We start from the raw sequence: 10517 nt of genomic DNA on the forward strand, positions 1-10517 counted from the left end.
TCCACTCCTCCCTCCCTCCCTACCCCTCCTCCTCCACTCTCTGGCCATTCCTGAGCCCTGTGTACAGTAGCCTATAAGCTCATCCTTCCCCAGGATCACACACACACTCTCACACGGTCACAGGGGATCATCTCCGCTGAGGAAGGGTCAACCGGCCCCGCACACGCGCCGTGTGCGTACCGTACTCTCACCACCACAGAGAGAGAGAGAGAGAGAGAGAGAGAGAGAGAGAGAGAGAGAGAGAGAGAGAGGCTAGCTGGCTCTTCCCTCCCCTCCCTTCCCTCTCGTGTCTTTCCTGTACTGTGTGACTTTGTCTCACCATTACTGTGTTTTCAGTGTGAACAGCTCTTTTCGAAAATGAGATATCCACCTTTTTTTTTTTTTTTTTTACTTTTTTGCATTTTAATATTGGAATTGACTGTTAAGAAGTCCTATCATTTATGTGTTACTTCTCGCCATTCAAATGTTTTGAGAACATACTTTTTAAACCTCTATAAAAAATGCTTTTTGCAATGCAATTCAAGGGAATTCCCAATACAAAAATGACAATTTCCCAACATTCTACAAAATGGTTATATCTCACTTTGGAAAGAAGCTATTTGTATGTTTCTTTTACTTTCTCAGTGTTTCTAAGCATTTTTAGTTTGTGGTAACGTGTAATCTTGCCACTGTGTAGCACTTCTGTGAAAAATGCTGTGTAGGTCATTTTTACTTTTGCTTCACTATGCGTACCTTTCTGTCCATCTACCTCTCCTCCCTTCCCTCTATTTATCCTCCCGTTCTTGTCTGGCCTTGCCCTGGTATTGCCACGGTGAAATACTTTCCGACTGTTTTGTCTGTGAAATATAACTGTGTATACCGTAGATACTTTTTACTTTTAGGTAGCCACATAATGCACGCCATTCCACTCTTGACTTGACAGCGGAACGCTGTAATAGTCATTGAAAAGTTAACAACCATAATAGTACGCTACTATGACAGAACACAACGCCTTTAGTAATGCTCTATGACTTGGTCATTGCCATTCTGGTAAGAGCAAATGTATAACGCCGTGTTTTAACGGTGTGAACTATATGTTTCTTTCTATTCGTCTCCCTCTCCACCCTTCTTTCTACCTCTCCTGTCTTCCCTCTACTGTATCTATCCTCCCATTCTTACCTTACCTTGCCTTGCCTGGCCTGTGCTGTGCTGCCCTACTCCTGGCGGTCGGCCCAATTGGCTAACAGGAGCCTTAGAGCCAGATGCCCGTGTGAACGCTGCCCTGCGTTGGCTTACGTGGCACTATGTTTCCCATGGAGCAACTTGTCACACACACACACACACACACACACACACACACACACACACACACACACACACACACACACACACACACACACACACACACACACACACACACTCAGTGTTACGCTCTGTAGTACTCTGTTCTCTTTTAATCCCTGTCCATTTACAGATCCCTGCCTACTCATCACCCTCACCCCCCTCCCTGCCTCCCCACCTCTAACTCGTACACCTCTCCTGCTCCACTCCTCCCTCAGTCCTCTCTCTCTCTCTCTCTCTCTCTCTCTCTCTCTCTCTCTCTCTCTCTCTCTCTCTCTCTCTCTCTCTCTCTCTCTCTCTCTCAACATCCATTCAGCTCCTTTTGGCTGTGAGCGCCCCTGGCATACACCTACACCTCACCTTGCGCATCTCCTGTGATACTCTCTCTATCCCTCTCTCTCCGCTGCCGCACACGTCTCTCCTCTACACTACACTGACCCCATTCATCCTCTTTATCTGTTTGCTTTCTCTAAACTTCTACTCTTTTGTACATATTTGCACTCTACTCTAATGCTTTTCTGATGTGCCTTCTTTGTTTGTGTGTCATGTTCACTATGAGTCCATTTGCCTTTTGTTATCCTCTAGTCCTGCGCTTCAGCAGACCTGTTCTCCCCTCTTGTTATACTTTACTGCTCTTCTCTTCGCTTTTTTTACTCTAGTTTGCTCTCCTCCTCTCTCCTCTCCTGTCTTCCCTCAACTCTCCTCAACAGTCCTTTTTTGCTCTTCTTTGAGTCACTTTGGTCTCGCATGCTCCTCTCTCTCCTCCCCTTACCTCTCCTCTCACCTCCCTTCTCCTGTCCTCTCCTCTCCACTCCACTTTGCTCTCATCTTGTTCGCTCAATTCTCGTGCGCTATTGTTTCCTCCATACCTTCCTCTCCTCTCCACTCATCTCTTCCCCTTTTCTCTCTTCTCCTCTCCTCTTGTTCATTCGGATCCTCTGCCGTGCGCTCCAGTTTCTCTCCTCTTCTTTCCTCTCCTCTCCTCTCCTCTCCTCTGCACTCCTCTCCTCTCCTCTCCTCTCCTCTCCTCTCCTCTCCTCTCCTCTCCTCTCCTCTCCTCTGCACTCCTCTCCTCTCCTATCCTCTCCTCTTGTTTATTTGTATCCCATGCGCTATGGTCCCCCCCCCCCCTCCTCTCCTCTCCTCCTCTCCTCTCCTCTGCTTTCCTCTGCACTGTGCTCCTCCTCTGGCCTGGTCCCCTGGGAGACACACAAAGCTGCAGAATTCTGCTGCATCAGAGCGATCTCATCCGTGCACCGCACTCCACTGGGAAACGTGATCAGCCACAAGAAAAACTCTGCGCCCGGGAAAAAAGAACAATCTTTCAAAAGAAAAGAAAGGGAAAGAATCACAGAGGAGAAGAAAGAAAACACAACAAGGCAAAGCGGCTCAAGGTTGTAGTGTAGTTTGTATGTGTTAAGTTGCTGCCGGCAATGTTGCTTTTGCAGTGTCTTGTACTGCTGTGATACTGTATGGTAAAGCTGAACCTCTGAACTTCACAGATTACATTATTCCCCACCCCCTGTTGAATGATTTAATATTAATGTGTTGAGAACGTTTTTAAAATGGTAATATTTAAAAATAGTAAGGAATATAAGAAATAAAATTAGAAATAAAAATTAAACAAAAGCCTCAAATAAACATTGTATAATTTTTAACACACTTTATTACTAGCCTTTCTTTTCACTTACTGGTATCTTCATTGCCTTTAATGTTTTTTTTTCATACTAAACTTTTTTTTTTGGAACTTCTACTAAACTTTTCCTAAACTTTGAAATATATATTTACTTAACTGTGTTGGTTATATAAAGTTATTTACAAAACTTTTCCATTTCTAAAACAGAATATTAGCCTGTAGCCTTATCATGGAAGTTGATCAATTCAATTACAATTTGGTGTAGCATGGAATATACAATATTAGGCTGTTAATGATATTTAATAATGGATTATTTGACTAAATGTCTGGGTTATAGCCTACTGTAATCTACATGAGCTCCACTCAAATGTAGCCATAAAAATAATAATTATATATTTAACATTTTAGGTTTTGCCTGTATTGCTATTGTTGCATTATCTGCTCACTTCATTCAAACTTTTAAGATAATCCATTAAATGAAACAGGTTCAGCAAAAAAAGTTCTCAGGTCTTTTCTAACTTGACAAGTTTATGGCAACACAATGTCACTATCAGAGAGGACAGCGGATTTTTCTGTGTGAACAAACTCTAATACTAAAACTAAGCTCGCTTTTGACGAGCAAAGATAATCTGAAGGAGACTGTTTCCTCTTTGCCCACACTGTTTCCATGTGTATGAAGCAAATACTATTTTTAAGATGACAAAGTGTGTTGTACTTGTAAATTACATTTTCAGCGGTTTATGTTGAAATGGGGGCGGGAAAATATTCTTTAGAATAGACACGCGCTCAGTACCCCCACCTCACCCGAAATGATTCCTCGCTCTCTTTCACACAAGAAAGAAGCACGAGGGTGTTGCTGTCTCTTTACTCAGATGATTTCCCCCTGACATCGAAACCGTAGGATTTTAAACAGCTTGAAGTGAAGCATGGAGAATGTAAAACACGATGCAGCTGCCGCTCGTAAAGAGTAGCTACCACCACCGTGCCAAAGTCAGCACGCGCGGTGAAGTTGGTGCGCACCCGCGCATTCACTATGGGGAGGCGGGAAATACATTTAATATACGTGAAAGCCAGGCCTCCAACAACATTGTGTAGGCACTATACGAATACGCACAAAGTAGATCATCTCTGCGCATCTGAATTAATGTGTTCAATTCTTAAATACCAAGTTATATTTTGTTGCTAATTTGTGTAGAGAAAGCTGCACAATGCGCTCACTACAATTAGGCTACAAGTGTTTTTTCGTTCCTTTTTCTCTCGCGGTTGCACAAACATATTATCATAGACAACAGCGCTGAAAGAGGTTTTGATGCTGTGGTGTGTGTCTTTCTGTGTGCGATAGATGCGTGGTATGGTTTTGCTTTGAGTCAGCGACAGCTCAGGCTTGTAGAATAGGCTGTCTGTGTGTGGGACGAACCACCTCCCTGACCGTCTCTCTCTCTCTCTCTCTCTCTCTCTCTCTCTCTCTCTCTCTCTCTCTCTCTCTCTCTCTCCTCAGTTGCACTAATATGTATGGTATTTTTGGCTAAGTCATCTACTATATACTTTCTCCCTCTTTCCCTCTTTTATTGTTATTTATCTTGTCAGCATCTAAAGCATTCTGTCTCATTCATTCATGGACTAGCATTCATATTTAATGCACCCAAAAGTCTTTTTTTGTAGGTTATGCTATAGATTGACATTTTCCATCATAAGCAGTGAGATGATAGAGAGGACTGGAAAATTCTATGTGCGTTATGCATGTATAATATGAAAATATATTTTCTAAATATGTCTTGGCAAGGCGAAAGATGTAGACACAGCATGTGTGAAATTGTGTGTGTGTGCATGCGTGAGTGAGCGCGTGCGCGCGTGCGTGTGTCATGCGGTGTGTGTGCGTGCGCGAGCGAGCGCATTCATCCCTTTCACAGTGAGTAAGGCGAGTGGGCGACAGCAGCAACTGGTCTTGCTTATGTGTCGTTGCATAGCAGGCATGCTCCTCACTGCTAGATATTACTCACTTCCTTAGCCTTGTGTACAAGCAGTCTCAAGTGAGCACTCTCTCTCTCTCACACACACACACACACACACACACACACACACACACACACACACACACACACACACACACACACACACACACACACATCACACATCACACAGATACAGATTCCCAATCAGACGCACGCTCACAGTCCCCCACACAGTCAGTTTTTACATACACTCACACAAAAGCTGTCACACATAGGCTCGCAGCTTTGCCGTGTTGTGATTCTTGGGTTTAGTTGGGAGCCTTGTGTTGTTCTGTGGTGCAAGGCTTGCGTTGCGGCGTGCTAAAAGGACAGCTCTTGTTCTGGCATTGGATGACTTACATGAATGACAGAGGAGTGGGTTATATCTGCTGATCAAAAAGGCAAGGTCAGTCACTTCAGGGCATTTCAGCTGGTGTGTGTGTGTGTGTGGGGGGGGGGGGGCAAGGAAACTTCTCCATTTTGAGTTTCTTTCTTTGACTTCTGCAATGTGTTCAGTTAAAAAAAATACTTTTTTTCAAATACTCAATGCATGCTCAATATTGTGTTTGTGATTATGCCTTTTGGGAGAGTTTTTGCCAAATCAAGATCATACAATGTTTTGTAAATTTTTTCTTCCCTTGTTCTTCACTCGTTCCCTTTTTATACTGTATATAATTTCATGATCATTGTTGCTGGTATATGGTGGCAGAAATGCATGGGAAAGTTATGTAAGATTTCAGCTCTGAAGTCTCCTGTTGTCTCCTGTCTGCTTCAGAGCGTCTGTCTTTTTGTCTAGTGGTAGTCTAGTGTCAGTATAGAGGAACGCCAGAAGGTTATCTCCCGCCGTCCTCTCCGCATACTTTCTTTGTTATTCCTCTAAAGACATTTTTGTACAACAATACAAAACACGCTGGTGTGTGTGTGTGTGTGTGTGTGTGTGTGTGTGTGTGTGTGTGTGTGTGTGTGTGTGTGTGTGTGTGTGTGTGTGTGTGTGTGTGTGCGTGTGTGTGTGTGTGTGTGTAAGGTGAGGCGAAATGACTCAGTTTTGGATTGCAGCCTCCTACGGATCCTTCAAATACTCTGCTTTTGTGTGTGCTTGCTAGAATCAGCTTGTTTTTTTTCTTGTTCTTTTTTTTTGCCTCAGAGCACCATTGTCCTGTTTGATGTGCCATTCAAACCTGTCCAGTCTCCCGAGCTCCCCCGTCATTACAGCTCCTTGATGCCAGTTGTTGCGCTAGTCATCAATGGGAGAGCAATTACTGCCACGCTATTCATGGAGCAAAGAAAAAAAACGGACGCTGTTGTAGTCTTCATATATACAGTATTTGTTATTCATATTATATCAGATCTATTTATTTATTTATTTACTTAGTAACTTACTTACTTACTGTAGGCCTACTTATACTGTAGATTTTGGGCATCGATATTTTTCATAAGTTCATTTTCTTTCGTATGTTTTCATTGACGTACGTATTTTAGCGGTGCAGGAAGTCTGGTATATCAATGGAGCCATCTGTGAATGGCACTCTCCCTCAGCTGTGGTTCCCGCCCTGTGAGACACAGAGACATGAACAACGCCATCTGCTCTCATTAGGTTGAACTGCAACCCTATAGTTCTACAGACAGGATATGTATAGGTATAAACTATACATACCTATTCCTACCGTATATGCAATCAGGGTCGCCACCAGAAATTTTGAGCCTCATGCAAATGTCGAATTTTGGGTCCCCTTAAGGGCCCCTGTCAGTGCTTGGGCCCTTAGAATCTGTAACACCTTTCCCCCCCTAACGGCACTCATGTATGCAGTATGTAGGCTATATCAGGTCATATCGATGTGGCCTACCTGTTGAGCTGTGCTGTACAACTGTTCCTGGATCAGGGGTTGGGGTTAGGGTTGCTCATTTCAACAATTTCAGCTCTTATCGACATACCATGCCAGTTGGCTTGATTTAAGCACTCAGTCAGAAGTGCCAAAAGTTGATGGTGGTTAAGAGATCATGCTGTACCACCATATACCTACACCCTTGCCCACCGAAGCCATTGCCCCCCACCGTCTGCATCCAGTGGACTTGGCAACACTTGATAGTGACGGAGATCGATGGAAACTCTATTGAACCTTGACAGACTGTGCCAAGCACTGACTGTTAAAACACATTTGAGGGGGAGAAGCAGTCAGTGTGTAGCCTTCTCAGGGGGCTAGTTCATTTGAGTGGAGATTGTTTCTTTGGGTTTTTTTTCTACAAAGGTAAAAAAAAAGTCTGGCTCTGCAGGCAGCAGTAACGGTAGCAGCAGGGCTGCTGACAGCTTTGGCCGGGCCCAGCACAATGTCATCTGAAAAGGCCTACCCCCCAGCCAATGTAATGAGGACTCAGTTATGGGTCCCCTCTCTACTTGGGCCTGGGAAAACTGCCCCCTTTGTCCTTACCCTGTCCCTGGGTAGCAGCACAGTATGGCAGCCAGCAAAGACAGCCACGACGACAACATCCTGACCTCTCGCATTTCACGGACGCATCGATCCTGCTGGGAGAATGGCGGCCTCGCAGCACAGAGCAGGGCGCCTCAACGGCCACTGCCGCTCAGTGTGGAGGAGGAAAAAAAAACTTTCTGAGTCATAACCCAGATGATGGCTAAGGCTGCACGGTCAGCATCATTGGGCAATGTCTGAAAGAGGTCACCTCTCTCTCTCTCTCTCTCTCTCTCTCTCTCTCTCTCTCTCTCTCTCTCTCTATTTCTCTCTCTCTCTTTCTGTTCCCTCTCTTTGGATGGAAGTCGGGCCTGTTTGTTTTTCGTTTTTTTTGTTTTGTTTTGTTTTTTGTCGCATGGGCGTCTGAGTTGTTCGGCTCGGTGCAAAAGGACGCACTGCTCCCATCCATGCGTCACCTTGTCTCGCGTTATTGATCTGGAAAAAAGAGCGTTCCAATGAGGCAGACAGTGAGTGAAACAAGAGATACAGAAGTAAGAGTTCTTTACAGACGGGGCCTTGAGGACTTGTAGGCCACGCTACAGCCACGGACAGCCAGGTGTCTGCTTGAAGAATGCCTCAGCAATGCTGACCTTGTCATAAAGTGACATTCGGTTATGGTAAAGACAGCCCTATCAATGTCAACTTTTCATGACCATAAAGCGTTTATGACATCGACATCATGTTTATGACTGGTCTATGACTGTCTTGACACTGTTATGACACCGTTATGTCATACGTAGGACACCGGCTTCAAGTAAAGTGTAACCATTTTTTTTTTTCAGCTGCTGCAATGGTTGAAATGTTTATGGTACCATATTATTCAAAAGACCCACAAATAAAAATTATTACATTTTAATTAATTAATAATTTAATTAGTTAATAACTGATTTTTTTTCCCTTTATTTGACATGTTTCGCCTAAACTCAAGCCCTGTTCCTAACCTTTGACCCCTAGAGGCGCAGCTGTAGTGCGTTGTTATGGCTTGGTACTGTACCTCTGCTCGATCGGTAGCTCACATTGACACAACACCATCTTCTTCAGAGGGGCACCTGGGTCCTGATGTGTGACATGCTTAGTAATCAGATGATGTTGCTATCTGTTACCCTCTGAGGAAAACGGGAGATATACCATCAAAATACGTCAGTTAAAGGGGAAAAAACTTTTTTCAGGTAAAGGGGAAAAAAACTAATGACTTGATTGAATAAGAGTAAAGGGGACAGGACAGCACTCCTAGTTGTGTACTTTATTGCCTCTCAGATGTTTCGGACTTAACCTTCTTCAGTGTCAGGCAAACATTTTACCCAGGTGCACTCATATATAAAATCAAAGCCCATAGAATAAATTCTTTCCACCCCATGTTGGACAGGATATAAAGTACACAACTGTCTATTTTGTATATTTCTTGAGCACCCAGTTGCTTTTTACTTTTGTTGAGTTGAGCGTGTTATAAAACTTAGTTTGATTTGACAAGAAGACATCATGAACGTGATGCATTTATGATCCAGGTTATTTGTGAATGTTTAGATCCATTCCCTGTGTAGTTAACCTCTTCTTTCCCTTTGCGTGACGGAATTATTTATTTAACAGCTGTGAAGAAGTCATTTAAAGGTCAGTACAGGACTAAAACAACAGTCCACTCCGTTTTGCCACAAAAAATCCATATCTAATGTATCATGGATTGGATCAACTCGGAGTGCATTTTCTTGTACGAAAAAAAAACCCATATAAAAACAAAACAGTTTCTATGGACAGTATCAGAGAGAAAAAATGAGCGCCCAGTTATCCCTGTGTAACCTCCCTCTCTCTCCCCCTTGCTGCACCAGAAGTGGAGTGGAGAATGTATGAACTTAGTTTCCATGGTGACGGCTGCTAGGTGGCAGGGTTCAGCAGGGGCAGACGAGACGTTAAGACTCTACTGTATGTATGCAGAGCCGCTGACAGCTTTGACCAGGCCTGGGACAAAGTCATCTGAAAGGCCCCCCCACCTACTCAACACATACAATATAGTGAGGACCCAATTCTTGGTGCACCTCTCTCCCGGGGGCCCGGGGGGCCGGGACCACTGACCCGTTCACCCCTCCCCGATGTCGGCTTCCCTGTATGTATGTATCGCTGAGAGGAGAGGAGAGGAGAACGGAGCAGATGTGCCGGCGGCAATGCGTAGTCACATCAAAGCGTCTCATTTAGCGCATTCAGAGCATTTACTGTAGAGGCGCTCTGCTGAAGATGAAGAACTCCCCCACACTCTCCATGCTGAATGAAACAAGGGTGCTTAACTACACACTAAAACCCTTCTTTCTTCCCTCTTCTCTCTCTCTCTCTCTCTCTCTCTCTCTCTTCCATTCTGTCCTTCCTTCCTCTCTTAACACCCTACAACACCGTGCCACCCCACACACACAGCCTCCCTCCAGCCTCCTACAGTACCTGCTAGCCAGCCAGCCAGCAAGCCATCCTCCTCTTACTCTATCCCCTAGTCAGTGCCTCCCTCGAATACTCCCCAGGCTCTGTGAGCATCTTTACCACCACCACCACCACCACCCTCATCATCATCTGCTTCTGCCCACGCTGTGGACTCTCAACACTGGATGATGGTGATTTCGCTGTGGGGGCGGGAGTGTGGCGGAGGGGAGGGCAGTGAAACAGGGGTGAGGAGGGAGGAAGGGACGGAGGGGGCAGCTGGTTATGTGTGTGTGTGTGTGTGTGTGTGGGGGGGGGGGTGACCGCCATGTTCCGTCGCTATGGGAGCGTTGATTGGCAGCCAACAGAACCCTGGAGTGTGGGCAACGGGGGCGGCCGAGAGAGTTCTTTAAATGGGGGGTGGTTCTACGGGAGAGCGGAGCCGATGTGTTTCCCGATATAGCTGAACAAGCAAGCAGCCCGATAACCTCCCGCTGTGCTGCGCTGTGTGTGTGTGTGTGTGTGCGTGTGCGTGTGTGTGTGTGTAGTGAGTGAGTGAGTGAGTACACGAGCGCGCATGTGTGGGTGCATCTTTTTATGTTGCGTGCCTGCCTGAGCGCCCCTGTGGTGTGTGTGTGTGTGTCTGTGTGTGTGTGAGAGAGAGAGAGAGGGAGATAGAGAGAGAGAGTGTGTGTGTGTGAGTGTGTG

General features: G+C 45.2%; 1 protein-coding gene across 2 annotated transcripts in view; it reads left to right on the top strand.

The window, feature by feature from the left end:
- zmp:0000000926 (ataxin-1-like) overlaps positions 1–10517 on the top strand; it is a 40667-nt gene that overhangs the window by 21662 nt on the left and 8488 nt on the right. Inside the window, exon 1 of one of the 2 annotated variants that reach the window (XM_063209035.1) lies at positions 5243–5353. The exons of the other annotated variant lie outside the window; for it this stretch is intronic. The gene's annotated coding sequence lies outside the window, so the exon portion shown is untranslated. Of the gene's footprint in view, positions 1–5242; positions 5354–10517 lie in introns of those variants that run through there. 2 annotated transcript variants of the gene reach the window in all.

The sequence above is a fragment of the Engraulis encrasicolus genome, chromosome 10 (genome assembly GCF_034702125.1).
Source record: "Engraulis encrasicolus isolate BLACKSEA-1 chromosome 10, IST_EnEncr_1.0, whole genome shotgun sequence".
NCBI classification, from domain to species: Eukaryota; Metazoa; Chordata; class Actinopteri; order Clupeiformes; family Engraulidae; genus Engraulis; species Engraulis encrasicolus.